This window comes from Varroa destructor, unplaced genomic scaffold (assembly GCF_002443255.2).
Source record: "Varroa destructor unplaced genomic scaffold, Vdes_3.0 BEIS01000004.1, whole genome shotgun sequence".
Classification (NCBI taxonomy): domain Eukaryota; kingdom Metazoa; phylum Arthropoda; class Arachnida; order Mesostigmata; family Varroidae; genus Varroa; species Varroa destructor.
Window position 1 is genome coordinate 29,576,237 of NW_019211457.1, and position 13,540 is coordinate 29,589,776.

A 13,540-nucleotide genomic window follows, 5' to 3' on the forward strand; every position below is an offset into this window, starting at 1 on the left:
CCAGGCAAATCACATATGTACAGGCCAATACTTAATTGAGAGGAAAATGTGGGTTTAAGCAGCGAAGTGATTCACAGCGGTTAAGTCCGTCCATGAACAGATCGCATTAATAAAGGTAAACAGCTGACCATAGGCCCATCATGCTACTACTATTACTACGACAATGTAAGGCTCAAGGAACCTTCTAACTTGGCGTTTGAGTCGCATAGATTGTTCATCGCATCACTTCATCGAACGAATGAAACTGTTTTGAAACTGTCTGGATAACATTGCGGTACGCTGTCCGAGGCAGTCCGTTTTTGGAAAAAAAGAGGCGGGTTACTTCATGTGAAGAACTAGGAGAAGTGTTGGTTGCAAGGCCTGGATGTCCCGCCAGAGAGCTCAGCCAAAATGATTCGTAGTAAAGCAACATAATAGGATATAATGTCTCAGTAGCAGACATATGTAGATTGTTTTGTTTGTCACCTCATAACTCAGTCGGTCAGTCAACAGCAAAGTGAAGGTTCGTACACACTATATTTCAGTATCCTGTGCTTATAGCTTAAATAAATGCTATTTAGAATAAAATTCGTGCCTCTCTACTGCAACTGCCTCGCTATAGAGAAGGTGATGCTTGAGTCACAAATTGGTCTAACTGCTGTCGAGGCAGATTGCCGCCAAAAAAATAGGCTATATATTTCTTATTCTATTGTTTCTTCGTAAACTTCTCACTGTTATAGTGTCAGTGGTACGGCTTTACTTGCTTTTTGTTGACCCTTAAAGTTTTCATTTTGTTGTTGAATCAGTGTGTTCCGCCGTACTGCCGATGCGACATTTTATGATATCTCGTACTATTTCAATTCACAGGAACTATGGCGAAAAATAGAACCTATAGCATATATAATGACACTAAATATACTGTATTTGCCAAGTCCAACAATAACGAGTCTGCATTCAGGAAGACAAACAGGGAAAGTATGTGCTTTCGGTTAGATTCGACCCTAATACGTGTTGCGTGCTATCCAGGCCTTACATACACAAGGGATTTTTCCAGTTTGGCTGATTACTCATCAGTGATTGGCTTTCGGCAACTATCATGCTTGCTTACGTATGGAGCGGATTAGGTGAAACCACGAAAAAAGATGATTGTGTCTATGGTAGCATATGAGAATTATAAGACTACGTTTGGTGCACGTTTGACATGTATGATGCTTGTATTCTGGGAAGCAAGATCTCACATTGAATTTTCAAGCGACAGCATAGGGTTAGTATTTACCAGGTAGTAAAAATATACCAGCTAAAGGATATGTTGGTGACAAAAAATTCCAAGGAAATGTTCGAACGGGCTTATTAGTAGCATCAAGTGGAACTTTCGACCAGACTGATTGGGTAGTCGACCCAAATGCGTGAATGTTAGCAACAAAAATATGCTTATCCTGTATTTTTTTTCAATAGAAAACGATAGCTTGTCTTTTTTTTTGTATCGTTGCATGGATGAGACTTCATTTGTTCGCCGCCGACGCAAGCCCAAATATCATGCCTGTCTAATTTTCCACCTCAGACACTTTATCTGAAACTACTGAAATCACCGTTTTCCCACTAAGGTGGTGCTTATGGTTATTGCACTGTTACTATGGTCAAACAGAAGTTCTTAATCTAAACTACTCAGCCGCACATAAGCGCGTCCTCAATAGATTGTTAGCGATTTTCCCCATTAAAAATCTATTCAACTTTTACAGATATCGAAATAATAACAGCAGTAATAATAACAAGCAATTAGACACGCAATTACGGAAACGAAGATGATCGCGACCAAAACAGAATTCTTCATTTCTGTGTGCTGCATCGATGCATACATTTGTACTTATGCGCGCGTGCATCCTATTGCTTTCCCATTGATGCTTCACTCCTTTTCGCTCTCGCCCACTTTCCTAGAGAAATTCGCATTTGCCGGTATCGCCTTCGACGATGAAAAACTCGATTCAGCCTCGACTGCTACCTCTACACTTGAACGGGTCGCTCTGCTCAATATTGGCCCACGATCATGCCGCAGCTCGAAAGTAAACCCAGCTAGCTTTCTGCACATAACAAGATGACTGAATCGGGCCCTGACTGTTCGGTGTCCGCAAACCAAATGACTGGCGACGCTGATTTCGTGTGGGGTCGTAGCTATGGAAAACGTTTGTACAATAAGAAGTGCTGAACGCTTGCTTGAAACGGCCAGTGGAACAATTATAGAATTCAAGAGGTTAGGCGAGTTTGAATGGCGTAAGATGGCCGAACGAAAGTGACTTAATAAGAAGCTGCTGACATTGGGTCCGTTGGAATATGGAATATTGCCGCGCCATGAAAAAAAAACGCATACATAGAACGCGGTAGGCTGAGCGGAAAAAGCGTTGCCGGGTAGCGAAAGCGACAGCGAATAGCAACTGACGACGGGTGGCATCAGTGGTAAAATGGCTATTGTCACATGTATTGTAAGGGTTGCGAACTAAAAAAGATTAGCTTCACTATTGATAGAGATTTCGCAAATATGTTATAATTTCGTGAAAGCTGACAGCCCAAACGGAAAAGTATGCCATTGAATAAACTGCTACCTCACGAGCCAACAGCTACGATGACAACCAGATGCGTGTCGGCTTTACATGGCCGACATTATCTGCGATGAATAAACGCTGGATAAAAGTTATTCAGAGACAGATTACCACGCAACAACTGTGTCTGTGTCGAAGTTCGAGCCTATGCTCTCTACGGGTTCCCAATTTTTGTAGGCACCATTCCATAGCGGGGAGCGGATGCTAAGATAGAATTTAGCAGAACTGTATGTACCTTTATATGTCTATAACTAGCCTTATCAATGCTAATCTATTGTTTTTTTTTGTAGTCTCAATGAGTTAAAAGAAAAAAACACGATTTGTCAGTAGCGATTTACATCTAATTTATATATTTCCCGATCTCAAATAGGCCACTACGAGGCGTTACTTGAAAACAATTTTTACAATGAAATAGGACGTCTGAATAGCAAATAAAAACACCAGCATATATGCTGGATTGGCATTTATGCACCCATTTAGAGCGCCGTTGAATTAGCGAGATAGGTCAACTATCGAACAATTGTGATTGATCGAACAGTATCGTTAGCTTATTTTCGAATGTTACTCCACCTGCATGTGATACGGTCTTTTTTTCTGAATGCAACAGTTGAAACCACCCATTACCAGAATCGCACGCTAAAATGGTAATACATACTCAAATAAGGATTCCCATTCAAGATGTGCTTCTCTTCCAAATGCTTCGATCAATTAGATTTGTAAATAAGTATAGATAAGGGCAAAGTTAACAAACACGGGCAAGAACTACATGTAAAGTACTAAACGTCTCGATTTCTCCACTCCGTGTCGCCGTTAGTGCCTTGCGAGCCAAAATGTGTCCACGCTTGGATTCAAATCTTGGCGGGTAAACAGGTCATCAGCGCCATTACAACCTGCAACACTAATTCGCTTGATGTAGATATTATCTGCATTACAATCGGTTTAAAACTGACCGTTTACAAAGTATGAGAACAAAATTAAGCAAAAAAAAATATAAATAAACTTAAAGCATTGTAGCCACAGGGGGGCAAACGCACTGCCGTGAGTTTTAGACTGTCACATACACGTAAATTGCTATCATGGTGCGTTTCTGGTTTCTAACACGCTCATTCTACAGGTAAAATATCACGAATATACCCAAAGTCGACATGAAATATTGCTTAAGCGAGCGGACGCTAAGAAGCAAGCAGGATCATTATAGTTGTTCTGATATTCGTTTAGTGTGGCTTGTTTTCTATAGAGTTCAATAGCACAGAATTACTCTTTTTTAAGAGATGCTAGCAAAAGAGCGTGCACTTACGTAAAATAAGATCCGCATCGCCAAAAAAAAAAAACTTTGTATCTTCTAATAAAGTGCTCTAATAAGGTGCGAGTGGCTTTAAGATGCGACATAATATCGAAATCGGCTACAGATAGATCTAAGGAGATCAGTGAATAAGATGCCTTTCAGGCCGGACCTTGATAGCAAAATATCTGTCGATACAGCCAGCCCCACCCAATGAAGGCCTGGCCGAGAATTCGGTGTGGCCATTCGGTGTGAGTATTTGGGTTCAGCAAGCACATGACTCTACTTATACAAATACTTTATGTAGTTTTATACAGTATTCTATATTATATAGTATTGCCACTTTATGTGGTACTGACGTGTGATGCGGGAACGATTCTCACGTATAATGGAGACGCTGCCACTCTGAGATCACGAAATGGTACTACCCCACCACTAAGAATTTACTAGGAGCGAATGTAGCAAGGCCTTTACCCTGCGCTTTAAGCGCAAAACTAAGCTTTAGCTTGCTTGTAGTGTTCCGCTGTATTTGAAGACGACGGTTTCAGCGAGGCAACATCTGATGATTAAATTGGGATACGATGCTCGAAAAAGGAAATTCTAATTTAATCAATGGTCTTTGTTTGTTGTTTTGCCTATTAAACATTTACCCAATTGTGATATATATGTAATGGGAATTAATTTCAAAATATGTATAGTCTGTTAAAATTGTCGAAAATAAATTATACTACTAGGTAAGCTTTAAACAGCAGCGCAACCAATACGTTTAAGTTGTACTTTCACTGACGATTTTTAAATAAGTTAAAAGAGATGCACATTTTTCGCTGGACAATTTGTAAAACTGCTAAAGTTAACCGCTTACAAAGAAGGCAACCTTCCAGCATGTTTAAGTTCGCACCAACCTATCAAATCACCGATGGATTTCCCTAGACAAGTTTCTTATTACTTACTCCTAATCATGTGCACTATGTGAATCGTTTAAAATAGATGTCGCAGTAATATTTACTTATGGGTCGAAATATACATTTTATGTCAACTATAAATAATCTTAATTTAAATGTGTTCTAAAAGCAGCCAGTCACCACTTTCAAGAACTATCTGTTAATCAACACATGTAAATAGCGCTAGCTCGGATATAGATGTTATTAATGCCTAACTCGAATAGGTCCTGTAGGCCGTAGTGCAGGGTTCGTGTTTATATAGGGTCATCTGTCAATCGGCCGTATTGGGTCGTTTTCTAACAAATCTTTTAGTTATTTATGGGAGTGGCTTTTGTAAAGAACATTTCGAATGCCTTTGGGCACCACCTTTGCCCCACTGGCTTTCGTCCGCTCAATATCAACCGCAGTGGCTAGTACTGATAGTGCCGATTGAATCAAGTCACGACATTTTCTCGACCTCAGATGATCCGATGCGGTTCAATGCGCATACGAATTACACTGTGACAAAAGGCAATTTCATTAATAGCCATAGTCAGAATTGTTTAGGTTAAATGACGCGAGCCCCGCCTTTTGCAAACATAATACTTATTGATAGCAAACTGCGTTCGCGTGCAGCTGTTACTCATATTATTGGTGGAGCTTACCAACAGCAGTATCTTATCTTGCCCAGCCGCCTTTGAATTAGCGGTCCTCGGAACGTGATTTCCATCGAAATTTATGAACCTGCCATCGGAGGTTTTACTCCGAAACGATCGTTGCAACCGCTTCACTTCCGTCCAGGTAGCTAGGTAGCGGATAGCTGATATTCTTGAATTTAACAATCTTTCTTTGGTCGTATACATGTCGCCCACGCATGGCAAACGACTTACGCCCAAACTAGAGCGCTATGCTCACTAGTCCAGAGGGGAAAGCACATAACAACGAACTGGGTTAGAGCGGTGCCACACAGAAGGTTACGTTCTTGAAAACCTGTTTCCCCTTACGCCTTTTGAACCCCTCCACATCTAATGTTCCTTACGAATTGAGTTAGTTCTCTTATTTTTCTCCCCACACGCCCATTGTATTATTACACCGTACTGCAGCGGCAATATAGACAAATTCGGTCAAGACGTTCTGCCGCAAGCATAGAATCGCTCAGAGCTTTAGGACTTCAACGAAAACTACAGCAAAGTCTATCCTGGGGCGACTCCGACTTTCTTCGCCGCTGAGAAATCGAGCCCCAACTCTCTACTAATTTCTCCATATCAACCTCTTTCTCGTTGAACCTTGCTCTCCTTTTGCACTATATATTTTGAGCAGGGACAGCTGGACTTTAAAGCAAATCGCAATTGTCGTCGATGTCTGAAACTTAGCCTATATGGCACAAGACACGTACCACCTGCGCCTACCCTGCTGCACAGAACTGGGTATGCACTCGCTCCTCAGGCGATTAGGCTGGGGATCTTAATTGTGCAGGACGGCCCTTCTGGCCCCGCCGCCAAAGTTACCGGTCCTATGAAAAGCCTTAGGTAAAAAAAAACGTCTAGTTCGTTGTGCCTTACCGTTGTGCTTTATTTTTCATTCTCGCAAAGTTGCTACGATAATAGTTATACAGCAATAACAGTTCCACCTCAGTCGTGGCTTGCCAGTGCGAGCAACAGAGGTTTCCAAGGAGGGATCGGGAGAAAAAAGCTCCATCATCATCGACTTTCTTCGTTCGGTAATACTTCTACTAGTAATAATAGCACTAAGGTCGTGGTGTAGCAATTCCGGAATGATCGGAAGGAGGGCAAGCGGCCGCTATTGCATAATCTGCGTGATCTATTAAGGTGGGGGCATAACGGAGGCCGTGTTAAGGTTTCAGGGAATGCGGACGAGACAAAAGCGAATCGGGGTTCAAGGCGGACGCAGATAACATGAATGCATATGGACTGATCGGGCGGTATCAATAACATCCTACGATCTGTTATTTGATAAGAAATGAGAATAAAGAGATAATCTATCACAACAATGAAAAAAGACTACCTGAGGAGGTGGATGGAATGGAACAAGTTTAATCGAAATGCAATAGAAAACTCCTGAATGGGCATCATCACAAGCTTACGGTAAATTTTATAAGATCTATGATAGCTGCTAGCTGTGCCTACATATGGTATGACAAGGATCACACAAGTTACTTTTTCTGTCAAGATGGCTCATTATCTAGCTGAGAGATTTTATTGCTCTGTCCTTGGCCATGTACTCGTAGTCAGGTCGTTGGCCCAAGTTGTACGCCAAAATGTAGTTGTCCCTTAATGTTTTGATACTTTCGACAAATCGCTTATCCATTAATCAGCCGCTCTTCCACAAAACCTTTTCTACAGTCCTGTGAAACCGAAACAGAAAAATGTTGCCGTTTATAAGACGGCCTTAACTAATGGCAATATTTTTGGTATCCGTTTATGTTGTTGTTGTTGTTGTTGGGGGGGGGGGGGATGTTCTTTGAATCTATCCTTAATATACTGTGACTTCTCAGAATTTTCGTACTCGTTCGTATGAACTTGTGATTACGTTACCGACGATTACTAATTCACAAAAAAACAGCACCTGTACCTGCAGATAGATTGCCCATATTATACAACCGTTCATTAATTATTGAGTGAAAACGGAAGGCTTGTCTATTCATAAGCCCGCCTTTTGAATATAATAGAGACATGATACGACATGAAAATGCGAAGATCAGTTCCTCTCATCTTCATATCAGTTCCTTTATTAGTGGAAAACATGTGCTTCTACCTACGCTGTATTATTTAAATCAATCGTCAATCGTTCCATAATAATATGGATCTTATATTTTCTATTGTATTGGGTTCTATTTTCCTGCTAACAACATGAGGCCCATCATTTTCTGGGTCAAAGGTTGTGTGACCTTTGATGTTTGCATTTCTCCATTGAAGCTAAATTAAGACCCCTTAGGGGAGTTCTGCAAAAATTGACATATGCTACAGTCTTACGGTACAAAATCCAAACTATACGACGGATGCATGAAAGTTTCCCATCAAAGTTCTTTCAGTTTTTACCGGGTAAGTAAAGATGTATGTGATCCGGTATTGTCTCATTCATTGGTTCTGCTTGATTTTTTTTCATGCAATAACTTTCGAATTTCATTAAGGACATAGTGTCATTGTCTTTGGCGTCAGGCTAGGCTTTAGCATAGATTGTAATGTATATTGTTGCATATTTTTGTCGTAGGTGATCCGCTTTTCATTAGCGTGACTAATCGCTGCAGAAATAGTTCGATTCCGCCGCGTGTGTGTGTTGCGTTTCACGGATGGTACTACGATCGTGCCTTCAAATGATCGAAAGTTATTTGGTGGTCTATATTTAATTTCTGGGCAATATCACGGTTACCGAGCTGCTGCTGCAGCAACAATATCATCAATATTCACAACGAGAAACATTTTTTCATATCGAAATTTCCGGGAAGAAGACGACAAAAACATTATCGTTGGATCATTCTTCCGAATAGTGTATTTTGACCATAAACAACACAGTCTCTCTAGGGACATCATAGTGTGCCTTATTGCAATAGAATCGTGGAATGAAGCAAATCTTTGCAGAGCCTTTACTCGTCCTGCAAGCACTCTATCTATAGAGTGCTTTCAGAAAATCTGAATGAGGGCATTCTAATATTTTACAACTGCCAAATTTCAACTTTCAAACGACATGAAACACTGACCCGGTGCAACTCGTATTCCTTGAAATATGCTACTTAAGACCCGTCCAACTGGAACAGCAGCCCAAGGCTACAAATGACCTATACGGGAGATTCAATGTAAGTAGAAATTATCTTTAGTAGTAAAGGAGAAAATGATCTTCTCCGCTAGCTAAAGACTCCCTAGAATCATTGTTCCTTCTCTACATTGTTTGCCTGCTTCTCTACTAACGAACGAATATATTAACGCGAACCATGTACCTGGACATCTTCTACTCGCGCGCTTACGTCGCAGCAGTAAAAGATGTCCTTTATAGTGGCTAAATGTGTGTTTCACTAGAAACACGCATGCAGCTATAGAAAGTCTTAATTATTTACGGGAACAGAAAGCGTAACACTCATTTAATCAGCTGAGTAGTTTACACACACGATGTATGCCACCAACGGCCGCGAATTGACGTCTAGACGCTATGAACTGCCGTATCAGTCGACAGACCAGCTAAAATATGAACAAAAGATAACTAACTCGTCTAGCGGTGATGAATCCAGTAAGGAACTATGAGCCTAACACAAGAACTTCGACGGTGATGGTGTGAGCAACAGTTCGAAAAAAAAGGCCACCAAGAATATCGAGAACCACGCTTTAGGCCCGGCTAGAAGTGTTTCATAGAAAGTTTTATATTAGAAACCTAGTACCACAAGATTTTTTTCTTTCGTACTAAACACAATTTACGGAATTTGCTCACTACTCTCTAATTTCACATTTGTTTGAATCGTCGTTTGATCTGACCTTGACTACATCGGAGAATTTTCAATTCCGTCGTCTAAATAATATGCTTTTTCTAATCGACTAACGTTATAATGAAGTATGACATAAGCTTTCTTCTATAAAATGCCGCGCGAGGGTTTCGCAGGAAATGGGGTCCATTTTACAGCTGGGTGTTGGAAAACCTGGACCTGGTGGACCTGCGAGCAGTGCTTTGATTAAGCCAACGATTGAAGTGATCAGTCATTATAACGTACATACCTTGTGCGTGTGTGCTGAGAATAATTTCTAAAAAAGGAAACCTTACACAAACAATTTATGGTAACAGCCAATACAATGAATCATTGAGTTAAAGACTGCAATAGCACGGTCATACAAATACGCTAGTGCTATGGAAACTTTCGGTGCGACATTATTTCTTGGCAACAGTGAAAATATCTCTCGGAAAACTAGATTCTAACGTAAATGACGTAAAAAGACGATAGTTCTTTGCGTAATTTTGTTAACAACGTTTGCGAAACATCGACGTTGCTTAGTTGCTCGAGCTTTTCATCGTTATCGTGAAAAATTCATTGTCAGAAGGAAACGGATTCTCTCGTGCTTTTTCTGCCATGAAGCCAGATACAACGTCTAGCTTCATAAATGCCACTCGAAAGTTTCAAGGATCATTTACATTTTTACCTTGTTTGCTTTTATCGTATTTTGCCAGCTTAGTATTTACGTGGGACTTAAAAAAAAAGATCAGTTTTATCTAAAACTACAGAAATAACCGCAAGGGCGTTACGATAGCACAGTAACGTCTCAACTGTAGTGGATAATGGACATGGAAAAGTAGGAAATGCGCTATAGCGTCACGGGTTAGCTGGACCAAGGTGGCTAAATATTTGAATCAGGGTAAGTGAGTTACCGTAGCAAAGTAATGGAATTATTAAAGCAAAGTGACTGAATTGCTAAAACTAAGTAATGGCAGAAAGGTAAACGAACTATCTAGCGGCTCTATCTGACATAAACAATAAATGTAAATGTAGCAAGACACAGGAGATCGAGCGTCTCGACAGCAGTTGTCGTAAAAGAAGTTTTAGCAAAGCACGGGTTTGGACCAATAAGCTCATTTTTAGGTTATGTTTAAATTATTAGAACTAGGTAACGTTTGTTGTGTGGGCGAAAATGCGACAAAGCGAATGAATGGGCCATGATAATGATAGTAAAAAGCAAGCGTATTTTGTATCTAAGCGATTTCGTGTTGAACAGTAAGAACCACTTCTATCTTATTCTAATAGATCTAATTTTTTCCATGTAATCTAGGTGCATACCACGCTAACTCGTGCGCCCACCTTTTGTTTGCAAGTAAACTTCCTCTCACAATTGCTGAACTTCCATGTGAGCCGTTTCCGGAACCATGTGTTCAGTTTCAAAAGAACTTCCACTTCTAAATATGGTCTCAATCTTCCTGCCTCGTATTTGGGATGACATCTATTGGTCCACTGACATATCTCCACATGTGCATGAAAGGCAGTCAAACAGACTATATTCTTTGATTTTTTCACTCCTCTTCTTCTATCCCTCCACGGCATGCTGGGGTTGCTCGCGCCTCAAATAAGTACAGCGAGCCCTTCTTGGCGTCCTCTCCATTCTTTTTTCAGTCCTGTAAGTGTGCGTGTCCTTTGTACGTGAAGCCGATCGCACGAAATGTAGGCAGGGGTGGTCTCGTGTATTCCCGGCAGAACGATTTCGCTGCCATAAAACAGTGTATCATGGCTCCTTAAATCTTGGCCAAACTTTGCAGATAGGCACGTTAACTCTGGCCTAACTGCGACTTTCGAGGGATATTATGCAGATGGTCTTATGCTGGTTTATATGTACACAGCCAACCTTTCTAGGCAATGGCCGTCTTCATTGCTGCCATGACTAACGATGGTGACACAGATCCTGCAGCGACTGCTGACTTTTAACACAGCACTGAACGCCGAGACATCTAACGTAAAGTGGATACAATGGAGGCGTCCTCTGGAAAAAAAATAAGGAAAAAGCAAAAAAAAAATACCTTCAGTATAATGTCTGCGCGCTTGGTGTCTCATGTACTACACTTTTGTACTATAATATGCGGTGCTTTCAAGGAAGATGTTCGCCTTTTGCCGCAAAAACTGATTTGATGAAAATGACAAGTACAGCTAGGTAGCAGTAGATGTAGGCCATAAAATGGAGTTACCGTAAATGTTGCTATTAAAAAAACTTACTAAAAGTTGACACTTATAGGATTTCTTTCTCTCTATGTGGGAATCCCTTGTTCTAAATAGCCGCCTTAATTTCAGTTTCGGCCGCATTCTATCTTCGTATTTCGTATCACTTTAGCGCCACTGTGCAATGAAAGACGCAGCGTCTCGCGTCTATTGATGAGTGAGGATCGTCAATAATTAATTTACTGAATAGTATTTTTTTGAATCTTGAATTCAATGAAGCGTTATACTGTACGGTGTTTTCAACGGTTCTTGAAAAGGAAACACAGAGCACTCGCCGTCTGAGTAGACTTAGCTTTGTTGTGGATTTTCATATTCCGATTTCGACAACTCTTACATCGCTAAATTTATTTGCCTACCTTTTATAACAGATCGATTTATTTCATACGCTGTTTGCTTCAGAACAACGATCCAAAGCTCCACAGGATCCGTACTTGGAAACCAATGAACTAGCTTTCCTTAACGTTCTCAATTGGTCAGTTATGGCAGACTATTTTCTATTTTTTCGACGAAATGAAATCAAGTTTTGCATGAATACGAGTACAATTCAATCGCCAAAGTAAACACGCCGCCCCTGTCGAGGCACTCACTCGATCTGAAAGAGAAGTACAATAGGACTGGTCACTCATTCCTTCTCTGATTTGTAATTTAATTTCTGGCAGCATCTATCGACGAAAGTGTTCAAAGGAAACACGTACGTGTACGTTTCACCATAGGTAAAATGTTTAGTTGATCATATCCGCTGATAGGGGCTCCCAGCGTCGCCAACTATGCAGTAGATAAATATTAATATTCCTATTGATATCGGCGACAACGAGCCTGCCGGAGTCCCATTAGCCTTTTCGAAAGGCCGTTTCTATATGTAATCACACGAATGTCGTGTGAAGTCTGTGGCTCGTCAATGGGTACTACATTCGTAGTTTTTGACGAAAGACAATAACGCTCCTTAGCAATGCCTTCGCCAGTTTGCCGCTGCCGATGTTTCGAGTAAAGTTCTTACGAAAGACCTGGACTATTTCTAACCCTACGTATTAAAGGTCAGCTAAAGCATATGATAATTTTCGCTAGACCAGTGGACATGACGCGGCACGTTTCCCTAAATTAAGAACACTTAAAACTCAAAGCTTGGTATAGCATTGCAAGGTTTTGTTCTGGCGGAACTCAGCCATCTAAAACAGTAGAACTAGGCGCTAATTAACGTACGTGCGCTTCAGTGATAAACAGCTTTTACAAAGCGCCAGATACGGAGTGTCTACTTTGATATCGACGGCTACCACGGCAACGACTCGTCTCTAAGATAATGGATGTGTCTTGCATCTGTTCTACCGAGACAGTTTATCCCTAGATGCGTCGTTGCATAAATGACAATTTTAATACAATTAACGAGCACAATTCAAATTGAGAGCGTGCATAAGGTTCAGTCTTCAGGCCCTCACGGTGGACCGTCAAGTCGACTCAGCCTGGTCGCGACTTTTCTGCTGGGTTGGTTACAGTGTTGGTGCTAAGCTGTGCGATTGCCGCTAAGGGCGACAATAAATGGCTCCTTACAGACGGCCCTTACTGCTGCGTACGCTATTTAGTTCCTGCTTCGCGACACTTATTTATAGCAATATGATGATTCGTTTCCAGTAGAAGTTTTTGTCGCAAAATTTTACACTGGCTTCACATGTAGCATTTTATCTTTATTCTAACAAAAACAAGCATGACGACTCACTTGACCTCTCGGCCTCAAAGCCTTATGGGCGTAAGCTCAAATCTGCACGTTCCAGATAGGCCACGTACGCCTTGGTGTGTATGCTTCTTCTACATGTAGGACCCAATCATATGCTGGTCCTTCTGGAAAAAAAAACAAACAAATGACTTCAACAAGTAATTAGTTATTACTCTTGCAAGTGGAACGTTTCTCTTGTTTAAAATATTTTTACTGAATTAAGCCAATTTGTACAATATTATTACATATAGCTCCACCCTGGCAAAAATGCCAAGGTCCAGAGCTGCCAAATCGACCATCGGTGGACGCAGCAAATGAAATCCCTTCCTGATTATGATAATTATACGAGCGCATTAT

The 13,540-nt window shown here is 40.9% G+C and overlaps 1 long non-coding RNA gene across 1 annotated transcript; it reads right to left on the reverse strand.

Moving 5' to 3' along the window:
* Positions 1 to 6,616: 6,616 nt before the first annotated feature.
* LOC147756064 (uncharacterized) lies at positions 6,617 to 13,306 on the reverse strand. Its single transcript, XR_015326994.1, has 4 exons — positions 13,187 to 13,306; positions 11,832 to 12,067; positions 10,570 to 11,242; positions 6,617 to 7,140 (listed from the first exon to the last, which is right to left on the reverse strand). It is a non-coding gene; the product is annotated as an uncharacterized LOC147756064 (long non-coding RNA).
* Positions 13,307 to 13,540: the final 234 nt, after the last annotated feature.